Genomic DNA, 13,728 nt, shown 5'->3' with positions numbered 1-13,728 from the left:
AGCAGGCACTTTTGAGCAATCTCAGTATATAGGACTCTCTAGGTATTTGAAAAGAACAAATACATATGCAGTAGAAAAAAATGTAATTAAAACTGGAAGGCAAAAAAACTCCAGCCATTTCCTATATGCACAAAAGGGAGTGACTCAAAGAAGAGCTTACAGCTCCTTTTTGAGCACAAACAACAGGCACTCCTGAACTAGAGAAACCAGGGTCACAGAGAGATACATCATGGCTATAAATAATTCTGATTTTAAGGCTACTGTTAAATGAAAACAGAAAATACAACTGACAGCACCTATGCTTCTTGTCTTTCTCTATATTCTCTTACAATTGACCTTGAGAATACTTAATATTAGCCTAAGGGTGGAAGGAAACATTCTTTTTCACTACAATCATTTAATAATAGCTTGTCCTCCTTCTGCTCAATATGCAAGTAGACACTGCTTTTATAATACCTTCAGACAGTGCTTTGTTCATACCATTAGTTACTGCATAAGACATAGGGACTGCATACACCCAAGATACAAAACTGTAATACCAGTGCTGGGCATCAAGTACTCAGATTCAATAAATCATAGTATCCCAGCATGATACCATGAAACAATTTATCTGACATTCAACACAACTATTTAGAAACCAACTTCAGGGGTGGGTACTCCTGCCCCTCAACTGGAGGGAAAAACCAAACATATTGTTAAATCAAACCGCAAAGTGAATTTTGATTCAACAGGCATTTTGTCAAGAAAAAAATGTCTGCAAGCAGTTTGGAGATGGGGTGAAATCAGATTGTTAAACTGTATTTTGTTCACATTTATGAAATGCTACAGTTTGACATTGTCATACGTCTGCTGATAGATGGAGTAAAGGAGGCACAGGCTTTCCACCACCACCACCTGAAACCCTGGAGCCGCACTGCCCTCTCCCGAGCTCTGAGCACACTCATCAGGCAGAGTAAAACACAACCTGCTTTCTCAAGAGTGCATCCTAAGGCAGGCAAAATATCTACAAATGCAGTTCAGGCATGTTGGATAAACTTTGCCATTTTGCAGCCACACTGAGAAATGGCAGAGAAGTCTAATGTATGAATACCACTGCCTGCTGCAGAACTCTTTCCTTGCTAGAGATAAAAAGCACAATTTTTCAGCAACAGCTGACTGTTGCTGGGGATCCTTCCAGAAGGACTGAACATAAGCAACGATGCTGTCTCAGGTTACCTTCTTGTAAACATGATTAGAACAACTCGAAATCAGCAATCTGCAGGAAAACGAGCTTTCTCAAGAGCGAGAGCTTATCCAGTATGCTGCAGGATGACAAAATGACGTCTGTAAAAGGAACTGGGAGCTTTGCTCTTCTATACCATAGCAAGCAGTATGTGAATTATTCAACCAAATAACGTCAGGGAGAATTCTAAAGATCCCCTCTTACAGCAATGCATAGCTGCTACGCAATTCCAGAAGGGGAATATGCATGTGTATTCACATTCATAATTACTGTGATTTCTGGAATAGTCATAATAAGTATACAGACCAGCTGCCAGAGAGAAGGCCATTTGTGATGAACTAGTGCAATTGCATACATCATTCCACCATGCAAAAGATTTCAATGGTAGAAATCTAGGTCCAATTTGTATATAGTACATTTGCCTTAAAAGCCATTTCAGCCATTTAATAGGCTACATATCAAGCTTAATTTTCAATAAAGACAGTTAAATACTGCTTATCTTAATTTTGTCTATCATTAAAAAGTCTCTTGAAATACAGCTGTCCTCATTTTCCCTGTTCACAGATTTTCCCAGCCTTCTCATTTGACTTCCCGACTTCAGCTCCAGACCTGCTTCACAAACCTATTCCTGTTGAAATGGTTACAAATTCTTTCCAATCTTTCTTCCAAAGGTTCATGAAGACACAACTACACCACGCAATTTAATTTCAGAAGACAGTGAGTTTAAGGGATGATTCAAAACAGTTTCATTTCTTTCTCTTTATGCTTAGCACTGTGTTTTTCCTTCATTGATACACTGTGAGTTATACACACCAGAACTTTATTGAAACAGAAATCACAGGTCACAGAGACCAAGATGACAATGAGCCAACTTTTGGCCAACAATCTTCACTACATCTCTAACAGACAAGTTTAAGAGTTTTTTAATTAAAAATATTTCTGCAGTGGAAAGAGCTAACATATGGAAAAAGGCACAAGTTTGTGTTCTGTCTTGAGGATCCAGCTCTTCCACCAAGATCCCAGGAGACTTGACAGACAGAGGGCTGGTCAGACCAAGGAGAGCTACTGCTACACAATTCTACATGTCTGTCTCATGTTAGCGGACTACTACTGCTTGATTATAATAATTTGATATTTGTTACCAAAGTAACATCCAAGTATTTTAACCCCAATGCTCTCAGTTGTTCCCTTCTTGCAGGCAGCTTTCTCCACAATGCTTTACTCTCTTCCATTTATAAATGTCATCTCTTTCCTTATGTTTTAAGCCGAGCTTAAATTAATACTGTTGTTCTGTTTAGCAACAGCAAGAACTTCAACTACCCAGGCACCTTTTCATGCCAAAACATCTTTGTTTGTGCACCAGCAACAATGATTAATGTCAACATAGCTCTGGGAATTGTGTTTGTTAATTAACTGCTGCTGTAGAGCTAGCAGGCAGAGTACAAAACATGGCGTTCCTACAGGGTCTACACAAATACTTATTATTTTTCTTATGCAAAAATCCCAATGGAAGACTTATTGTTTGGGTTTGTTTGATTTAACAGATGAAATAGTTAGACTTTTTGTTAGGTGTTTTGCAGTAGGGTCTCCTCACCTGCTCCACCAGGCAGAAAAACGGAGTGGATAAACAGAAAAGTAGGTTGGGTTTCTGTGTTTCCAAGCCCTCTGAGCTAGGTCACCCCTGGAGTAAAGCAATGTCTGCTCTAAAATGAAGTGTGATAAATTTCTGAAGGGGATTATATGATATGGTTTTGTGTGATAGCAAGAGACTGAACTCAATGACCCAGAAAGCCACTTTCCGGCCCTATGTTGCTAAAATACGACTTCCCAGGCAGTAGTTATTAACAGCTGTAAGACACTAGCTGTAAGAGAACAGTCTGAAGCAACCTGTGTGGCAGGTGATACTGACAGGAAACATGCAGCATCCTTTTGGGGGACCACTTAAATCAGCTGGCCCTGACAGAGCTCTCTGTTGCTCTGGAGACCACAGTCATTTGGGGCATGCAGATAATGGGAGTGCACAAACAGCTCAATGTAACTAGAATCTATAGCCTGAAACCTTCTGGCTGAGGTCTGCACACCAAACAAACCCACTGAAATATTCCCTGACTAGGAGCTGATCCATAACAATAACCTCTCTCTGTGGCTCACTGCAGAATCCTTTTTGCAATCCTGGATCCTGGGATGCTGCTGTAATTGACTCCATCCATTACCTTAAAACGTTCTCCAGTTTATCCTGCCTTTATCACATCTAGCCATTGTAAAAATCTCTTCTGTTTTACATCTTCCCTGTGCTTTCAGCAATGCTATTACTCCTATAATAAGCTTAATGAGGACACTGAGTGGAAGAGTCTTCACATAAATCATCACAACAGAAAATGCTCCGGAGATGTGTATAGCAATGTCACACTGCCCTCTGTTGACATTTCAGGCACTGAAGTCGTTTTTAAACTTCTTGTATCTAAGCACTAAAGGTTAATTATTTAATATTTTTTAACTGCAACAGTTCTTTCCAGCCATTAGAGACAATGATTATTTTTTCCATGAATTACAACATATATATTGAACTAAGTTTAATTAGCTGTCAGAGAGAGAAATCCTTCCAACTCTAAGGGGGGGGGGGGGGGGGAGGGGGAATTAAAAATGCCTATTAGACTTGAAGACTTGCCCCATTGCTAATCATCATAACAGCCTGAGCCCTTTTAGCAACCAATTCACCAGTCCACCCAGAAGACAAGCCAGCTCTCACCAAACTCTCATTGATTGCCACACTAGCCGCTTGCACAACCTCTAGCAACCATAGCAAACAACCTCTCTTAAGAATAATTGCCACACGTAATACTGCTTCCTCAGCTGAATGACATCCTGGGAGGAGGTTCTGAGTGGTCTGCAGGTATCACTGACATTTATGCTCTACACTGTAAAGGACTCTCCTGCTGCAGAGCTCATCCTGTCTCTCTGCAGCATATTAAAAGCATAAAATACAAATCATTCTTCTTCTGCAGTTATCAGATCGTGCCATAGCTCGTATTTTAAAAATCCCAGATGACATTCCATGATTACACCACAAAGAGTTTTTGACGCACACAGACCCATACTTTAATTAGCCCACTTTGCTTTGAACACATTGCCCCAGAGATGAGTCAGGAACAATGTTCAATAGAAGCATCGTACTCTGCATTCAGCAAGTCTATTCTTAGATATAGGAAGAAAATTAGACTGAGAAACAAGTATATACTCTGACCCTCTTCAGCCTGAGTTTACCCTTACTGGGGTGGAATCTGTAGAAAACATTCTGAAATTATTGGCAGCAGGTCAGGATCAAGAGAGGGAAGGTGCTGGAATGATCAGCTTGTGCCAGATGCCCCTTTACATTAAAAGCAGTGGGGTAACACTGTAGACAGGAGAGGTGCACAGCACAGACCATCTTTCTCTGGCTCTTTGCTCTCATGTGGCCTTGCAAAACATCAGCAAGTGCTATGTGCAAGAGACAATGAGAACAGCTATAAATCGACATCTAGTTGGAGAGAACAACAGATTTGCCTGCATAACTCAATTTTGTGCTTTCACTGTGCAATCTTCATACATGTTTATCCCATATAGTTGGCTTTATGGAGTCTGACGACTCACAAGACCAATTTTTTTAATACATATTTTTGTCATACGTGTGACATTCAAAAGTAAAGGCAAGCAAGACTCTTTGGGATATATTTTCTAGTGAAGATGTTGCTCTCTACCTTGGTGACAGCTACAATACCAAATCCAACTTACTTTTTATATCAGAGAAGAATGCCAGTAATTCATCAGCTACATCATCATACCTAATAAGATACTGTAAGCTCTCAACTTTGAAAAACCAAGTCAAAAGCATTTTAAGAACCCCACAGAGCTTGGTTCATTATCTAGGGCTTTCTGCAGTCCTGAGAGCATCAGCCTTTTTACATTTAAATTACAGTAAAGAATGGGGTGTTTTGGTGACTCTAAAGATTCCTTCATTTCAATACTAAAAAATCCCATCCTCTGTAGCATGGCCCAAGAGGATAGGACATGAGGCTAGGAGCCAGGTAAGTCTGGCCCAAGTAAACTATTAGATATGCAAATCAAACAATCACTTATTTCAAATATGTTTACAAAACTCTTTCAGGCCTGTGAACAAGTGGATTATCATCACTTTGGCACTCCTAGCAAGCTGGGACAGGTTATTTGAGGCTATGTAAGGATATCACAGTGATGGAGTCTGAGCATACTCTAAGCAACATTAGCTTTAATTATTAATAAATTTCTCTCTGGAACAAAGGTAGTCATAAAAAGCACATTGAACACCTCTCCTTCTCTTAGGAATTTCAACACCAACAATGGCTTGCAGGCAGATTACCAGTGTCACTCAAGAGCAAACTTTATATCACAACTGAGGTAGAAATTAAACTTTCCTGATTATATATACACAAATTTATTACCAGAATTATGTATAATAGAGAAGATAAAATGTGTATTCTGAAGGCTAATGTTTAGACACACTTGTAAAACACACCTTGAAGTAACACCATCAGCCAATAACAAATGGAGATCACAAAACAACCCTCCCTGATAGATGCCAAATGAAGATCTAAAGAAAGGATGCATCATTTTGTGTTTGAAGCCCAGTCCATTAAAACAAAACAAAGCAAAAAAAAAATCCACATTGGGCTATCAAGCCCACATCAGTCTGCAAGTAAAAGGGACATCTTCAGTGCTTCAGTTGACTAACACTTTACCCTCTGCTAAGTCTGCAAGCCAGCCATTGCTGAATATATAGCCCAAAGCTGTTCCTGGAACATCCAGGCCCAAATGCTCTGGCATGGCCAGGGCAGGCTTAGCCCCAGTTTACTCCCTAGAGGTTTATATCTCCGGCATCCACAAAAACCAACACAGTTTTGCTGTCTTCATCTGCAGAAGTAAAGGTATCGTGTTTTGTTCATGTTTTCCCAAGCAGTTTCCTGTGAATATTTATAAGGTAGGTTTAATGCCAACACAGTTTCAAGCAAACTCAGAGAGCACATCAGACAGTCTCAGAAGGCATACATTAAATGCTGAGGTACTAAGTGAGATCTCGAGAGAAATAAGCCACGGAATTAATTTATAATGCTATTGTGTTTTCCTGAATAATATGGCTTGCTATATATAAGGCACCTATTGTAGTACTTTCTCTTTTCTTCAGCCTCTAGAAAATAAAGTCTGAAAAGCATTCTTCTCCTTAAAAGCTCTCTTTGGTGTTTTATATTACACACACAGTCTGAATTTCTTCTACAACTATTTAGCTAATTTATCTACCAAAAGTGTAAAATGGGTAATTTCCCAGCGATAAAAATACCGGTATTCTGCTTCAATACCTGCTGTTATTTCCTTACCTACAAAAAGAGCAACTGAAATCATTATCTACCTGTTACAAAGAGATTTCAACTTTCTAAAAAGCTGAGATAAGTAAAATTGCCATTCTCAAAGGTCTACTTAAAAGCAAGTAAGGTACATTTTATATTTAAAGGTGAAGCTTCTACTTTCACCCTAAGGGCTTTACATTCTCATCTTGATGTATTAATTAAAGCACATTTATGGTGAATTTTTAATTAACTTCCTAATAAATGGCATCACAAGGAATAAAATGGTCTCTTCACAAGACTCTCTAGACTCCCCTGTGTTTTGGAAACAGCACTAATTCCACAGAAAAATAAGAATGCAAACTTCTGGGAGGACTCTGAATGCTGATGGGCAGGGAGCAGATGGCTGTCTTGCACTCTTTCTTGATAAGGAAGCACTGTAAAATACTGCAGTCAGAGCTGGCTACACAAGAAGATGAGACTTCGCTATATTTCCTTCCAAAGTATATATATTTCCTTCTACTAAAAATCAGAGGGAAGAGAAGATTTTTCCTTTGTGAGGTTAGTTCTTGTACTCTCTTCCCTGGGTCAGTTTATGCTCTGCTGTACTCCTAGGCAGAGAGGGAAAGGACAAGACTTCTGAGGTTTTTCAACTCACCAGTGCTGCCACCATTTATTTACAGTGCACAATAAATCTTCACTCAGTGGAGGACCAGTCTGGGAGCAGCCTGACCTAGCATGGCCAGTTCCAAGCTGTGGCAAATTCAGCACCTCTTAAGCTATGACTTCACGTCACTAGCAGTCACACAGGGGTTTTCATCTACTGAAATAGGTGGCTAACAGGAGGAGTATCATGACTGCTATGAAACACTATTTAAGGTCACTCCATTATAAAGTAAAGGAATAACGACTACAAAACCCACTGATTTTGAGAAAAAGTGTGAATCCTTGTACCATCTAACCTAGGCATTCAGAGGGTGAAGGCACACAACTTTTCCTTTTAAATGTCAAGCAACAATAGCCCACAGCAGGTGGGAAATGAGACATTTATGATCCACACGGTAGAAGGCATTGCCTTTTTACCTATATTTATGTACACACATGCACAAAATAAATATTTAAGATGGCTTGGGTCACTTTCCAAGAGCTACTTTACAGAAGACACCCCAGACCCTGCCAGACAAAGTTTATAGACCCATATTTATCAAAGAGTAAACCACAAGTATAATAAAGCTCACCACAGTGAATTATAGTCTCTCCCTTTAAGAAAGGGCTAATAAACACTTCAAGGGGAGGTGACTGTTGACTGCTTTGCTTTTTATCGCTCACCTACCCCTCCTGAAGAATGCCAATGATCAAATCAAGCCAACATTTCTAAATAGCTTTTAGTGTATTAAATGAGTAAAGGTAAGTATTAGCAATTTGCTCACAGCTGGAGCTGTGGATCCATTTCTTTGTAAAATCTAGAAGCTAATTGGTATCGTGAAGCAAAAGTCCCGTTTGCTGTTTTCAAAACAGACTACATTCCATAGCCTCAGTACCTTTGCCTGTTGCTGCTCACTTTAAATACAGATACAAGAAATATTGGAATACATTACTGCTATACAGAATACTTCATCGATTAACAGGGTACTTCTAACTATTTCCTTTAACCACAGTCTAGTTGTTCTAATCAATTTTCTCCATCTTAAGAAAGCTATTTCACCTATGCAGAATAGCAGTAAGTACTAATGCTTTTTAAATACACATGCAAGACAAGACCCTAAAGCATCATGGTCACAGCATTGTACAAGACCAAGACCTTAGCATTAACTGACAATTGCAAGTTTAGTTATTTGTGAAATGGAACTTGTGTCTATTGTGCCATATTTAAAAGACTCACAAGCTGTGGATAATTAAGAACTGGTATCTCCTAACTTGTACTGAGAGGTGTTTGTATACGTCTTGACCAAACTGATGCACAGGTATGTAAATAACACTTTCTACATATTTAATGATTTTCATCCCTGCAGTATTTTCCTGTTTATCTAAAACTCGTTATTAATGATGCTTTAGCAATTACATATTTTCCAAACTGCTGCCTCTTAGCTGCAAAGACTTCAGCAGTTTTGCAAGACTTCTCTGCTTACCAGGTCTGAAGCTACTATTCGTTCAAGGTGCTAAACAGCAAAAAGTCAATAGGAATTGTATACATTATGTATTGTCATTACACGCTGGCATGATTCCCCTGCATAACAGATTAGTCTACATCTCCAACATGATGATTTCTAATAAAGCATATTAATTTGTCTATGACAGTTATTGCCTTGAACCACCACAAATTAAGCATAAGTATTTTATTTGGAACATTTTCATTTACGTTCATCTGTTGAAGTACAGACATTATTTTCATGCAAGTTATGATACGCATGAATCAGATTCACTTGCTTGTAAACTCTTAGTAGCCTGTAATTAAACAGCTTATTTTATATGCAATGCAGGGCAAAGATTTACTGCGTGTGCACTGTCCTGGCACATGTGCAACTTCCCTTGCAGACCTGCACAGTATAAGCACTACAAATCTCTATTCTTATAGGTAATATTTGAAGTCATGCATGATTAGCATTACTCTATAGAAGGAGAACAGACACAAAATTGGGAGATGACTGACCTAGGTATGCTAAGGCCATCAAGTTCTGAGCACTCTTAACTCATAAATGCATTAGAAGGCCAACATTCCTGTTTTTTTCTGTCCTGGCTGGCCACGGTTACCTCACAGCTGCTCACAGGGTCTGCACATGCCAATAGCACAAGTAACCAGACTGGCTAAGAGTGCAGGGCAGCTGCTAGCTGAGTCACTAACACCACAATAAAACATTCAGATCATATATCATGGCCTTAAATTGCAAAACTCCCCCATGGCAGGAAAACCAGAGCAGAGCCCTTCAGTTTGAGCACTCAGCAGTCAGAATTTTCATCAGCTTTAATGTGCTCTTTATTACTCCCCACAGAGCAGGCAGCGTGCAGGCTGCCTCAGAGACTGGGATGAATCTCTTAGCTGTATTCTTGTCACAGCTCCTGCTCACAGCTTCTACAATAATTCGGTGTCAGAGCATGTTTCCTCATTTTCATATTCCTATCTCATTTGTGTCATGGGGCCAAACTGGAACAGGAGCATTATTCCGCCAGATATTGGCGGGAGGTCATAGATGCACACTGCTAACTACTGCAATTGCTGCCAACTGCAAGGCAGCAGCCGCTGCGGCGCGACACGAGGCACCGCTGCATCCCTTCCAGCGGCGGGATGCGGGAAAGTAAAGTGGGGGTGACTTCATAAAGATGACTGTGTTTCCATTTACAAAGCAGTATGTAGTAATCAGGGTACAGTTTAAAACTAAACAAAAAACCCAAATCTATGGCACTTAGGGTAAAGTAGCACAGACAGCTGGAAGTAAAGTTATAGAGCATCAGTTGGGAAGTTACTCAAACGTTCTGAAGAAATTCCATTCCTTTCTAAATTGTGCTGCAAGGAGAAATGTCTATAGACTTCTAAAGGCAGAAAAGCCATTGGATCACAAACCTTTCCCCCTTTCAGCTAAGGGCAAGTCACAGCTATAAACTCTGGTGAAGTACCAGGGAAATCTCCAGCTTTCTACCAAAACTGCCTTTTCTTCTCCGAAGAAATCCTCCATGTGGTGAGCCTATCTCTCATTTGACAGTAAAGCACGTACTTCAAGTACTCGTTGTCAACCTATGGTCTCTGGTTTTCTTTCTGGTCCCTCCAGTTGACCTCAGAGTTGCCAAAATTTAGCTCTAAGGCAAGTGATATTCCACTCTGACATGAAATACATCAGAAATTACACTATTAATAATCTCTTGCACTTGTCACCCATTGGAGTGTCAACCTTTTGACAGCTGATTTGTTGAGGTTGTGTCAAAAAGTGACATTAATAAGTTTTTCCATAATAAATACTGCAACCGTTGGTTGCTAGGCAAACTTTTTATTATAGCATTGCATTAGATGAAGAGGTGCAAAAGACTGATGAAAAAATGTCAAAGAAGTCCCCTTTCCCCAAAGCAGTTTAACAAAAAAACATTTATAGAATCAAGATGAAACAGAGTAGAAATGATGGAGGAATTTGAAGAGGGGGAAATTTATTGAATTATGCATCATTTGGCTGAGTTTTACACAGCAAAATATTTATCAGAAACTTTGTTGAATTTTCAGGAAGAAGCTACTATTTCAAAGCAAAACATGGATATCTGCCAGTTTTAATCTAAATTCTTCCAAATCGCTAAGTATCAGCCCAGCTGCATTAGCATCAAAGGGAGTACTTGGGAAGTGAGGCCCTATTCACAGGAATCTATCCCCTGGTTCTGACTAATATTTACTCTGGGATATGTACTTAATTTCTAAATAAATCACTTTCAGTCATGTCTTCATTTTCTGCATAGAACTAAACTCACTCAAATAGCTGCACCCTATTAATCACAAGGGAACATTTGTCCCTGAATCCATATATTTCTAGGATGTGTATATAGCTACAGCTTTGTGTCCCTAATGGAGGCTCCATCAAGTAGCAGAATATAAAGCAAAGCCTAATAATTAAGCCTCCTTCACCCCAGACACCCTCACTCCAGCAACCTTCAGAGAGCTGCCTCTCTCTCTGTTCCTTTGCCTGGGTTTAAGAGACACAGCTTGACCCAATCTCTCTCTCACTCCTGCACCATCTTAGTGTCTGCTGATAACACCTCCTAGACTCAGAGGAAGAAAACTATCTCTTTTTCTTAAAAAAAGAGATTAAAGGATCAAAAACCTCTTACCACCTCTCACCAGGAGATTTGGCTAACACCCTGAAATATTCCCTTTCTTGCAACTGTATAAAGATTATTAATCCTTTCCCATCAAGTCTGTGCCACCGTGGAGCTTTCACTCCAGACCATAGTGACAGAAGCCACTGCCCATCACCAGACACTACACAACCAGCCTGGTTGCATGTTGAATGTATTTTGTCCCTGCTCTGTGCTGCGAAAAGCTCTTGCTCTTCACTTCCAACCTATCTAAAATATTTAACGAGTATTTGAAATGGGCACCAACATTTAGTTTGCCTCCCGAAAAACAAGGAGGAAAACATATGGGTAATATGCAGCTTGTTTTGCAAAACAATAATGGAGCATCTGGTAACTTCTCCAGGAAACGAAATGAAAGCTGAGGGGATACATGGGATGGTGTACTGTCATCCAGCATGTGTCTAAACACAGTCTCCTAGCACAGCTTGAGGAAGGATTTGGTGTATTCATTGTAAATCTCTGGCAAGTACAGCATACGGCTACTCTGTTCCCGCCAGCAGGCACAGGAGCCAACCCCACTCCCATCCAGCCAGCCTAGACACAAGAGATGCCTGAAAATGCAGAGTAAGGCTTGTGACAGAGCTGCAGGCAGACTCATACCTCCTCTGTGGCATCAGCTGGCAGAGCAAACCCCTCATGTGACAATGGACTCTTTCCTATTGGGGTAATACACCTATCCTAAACTCCAGGTTTGCCCTGTGTTCAAGGTTTATCATCAAGTCTAGTTCTAGCTTTTGGTATGACAAATAAGCAAATTCAGTTTATAATGAATGAAATACAAGGCATCAAAAATATACAGTCCAGATAGTGCTTTTACTGTATTACTTTACTACCTGAAGTCATGTACAAGATGCCAAATTTAGCAAGCACTACATATTGCTGTTACACATTATACACTACATGTGCTCATGTGTACGTTTGAAGTAGTATATGTGGAGTCACACTATCAGCTGCTATAACAAACCCAGGATTTGCTTTAGTAGTGTAAGAAAGGAATACTAATTAGAGACCTGTAAGACAACTTACACCCAAGCTGTTATAACGTACTATAAAAAGGATCAATGCTGACAGAGTGAAGGGCATGCAACCAGGATACAGTCAGCAAGGACATGATCAAAGCTAGGACAAATAGACTGCAAGCACTGTATAATGTGCAAACACCTCTAAGGTATGCATGAGAATCTGTGAAGCATCCTCACAGCAGGAGGCTGCAAGCACATTTGGCATGGCCTAATTTGCCAACATATCACAGCCAACTAATAAAAGCATTTCTCAAAGACAGGCAAGTTCTGCTGGGCTGGCCTAGCACCATGTAGTAAAATTAAAAAGCTGTTCTCCATACAGCACACTGCATCCATCCAAATCTCTGTTACACTTTCAGCAGCACATGTAATACATTGTTAGAGCATGTTAGTTTTTTGCAGATATGAGCAGTGGGACAGCATTTATCAGCAGGCAGCCTCGCATTAGCAAGGACAGTTCAGCAGCAGGCTGCAGCTCAGGTCTCTGCTCACACCTCAGGGAGGGCAGTTACACACTCAGCTCACATGAGCCCCGGGATCCCCCAGACACCAGCAAACATCTTGGATGCCTCCAGTTTGCCTCCATCTGAGCTGAAGAAATATTTTCCTTTCAGATACAGCTTGTTTCCCAGAGCCATCCTCAGAAACAAAGTACCTCAGATGTTTTCCCTCAAAGCAACAACTCTGCCCCACTTTCCCTTTGTTCAGGAAATCCCACAGGGGACTGGGAATGGCCATGCTCTCGAGTGCCTGGGGTTAAGAGTAACTCCCAGTCATATGGTACCAGCCCCAGCTGCCAGGCAGTAACTGCTGAGGGGATATGGTTTAGTTGTCGGTTTGGCAGTATTAGGTTAGTGGTTGGACTTGTTCTTAAAGGTCTTTTCCAACCAAAACAAGTCTATGATGAACTCTACCAAAGTGCTTTACCTGTCTCCTGCATGTCCCAAGAGCAAAAAAGCCCACATTGGCCAACATGGTTTTCATACCCATTCCCCAGCTGTAGCTAAAGCTACAGTCTATCCCTAAACTTGCTTTAGCTCTCAGCACCCACCACTGTTGACAGACCCTTGGGCTCCAGAATACCTGTTTGCTTTGAAAAATCAGGGGAAAAGAGGCACTTTTGAAAATTTCAGCCTTGACCTAAACCAGTCTTCTGTACAAGTATGTGCAATGCCTAAGCTTGCAGATTTCCAAGGAAGAATTAATTATTAATAACTTAATGCAATGAGAGCTGCTGGTTTTGTTCTCACAGCTGTCAGGGAGGCACAGATGCAGCACCACCTTCTGTAATTGGAATCTT

Source organism: Colius striatus, chromosome 14 (assembly GCF_028858725.1).
Source record: "Colius striatus isolate bColStr4 chromosome 14, bColStr4.1.hap1, whole genome shotgun sequence".
NCBI lineage: Eukaryota > Metazoa > Chordata > Aves > Coliiformes > Coliidae > Colius > Colius striatus.
The sequence above is the reverse complement of the archived record's forward strand: the minus strand, read 5'-3'. Positions refer to the sequence as shown.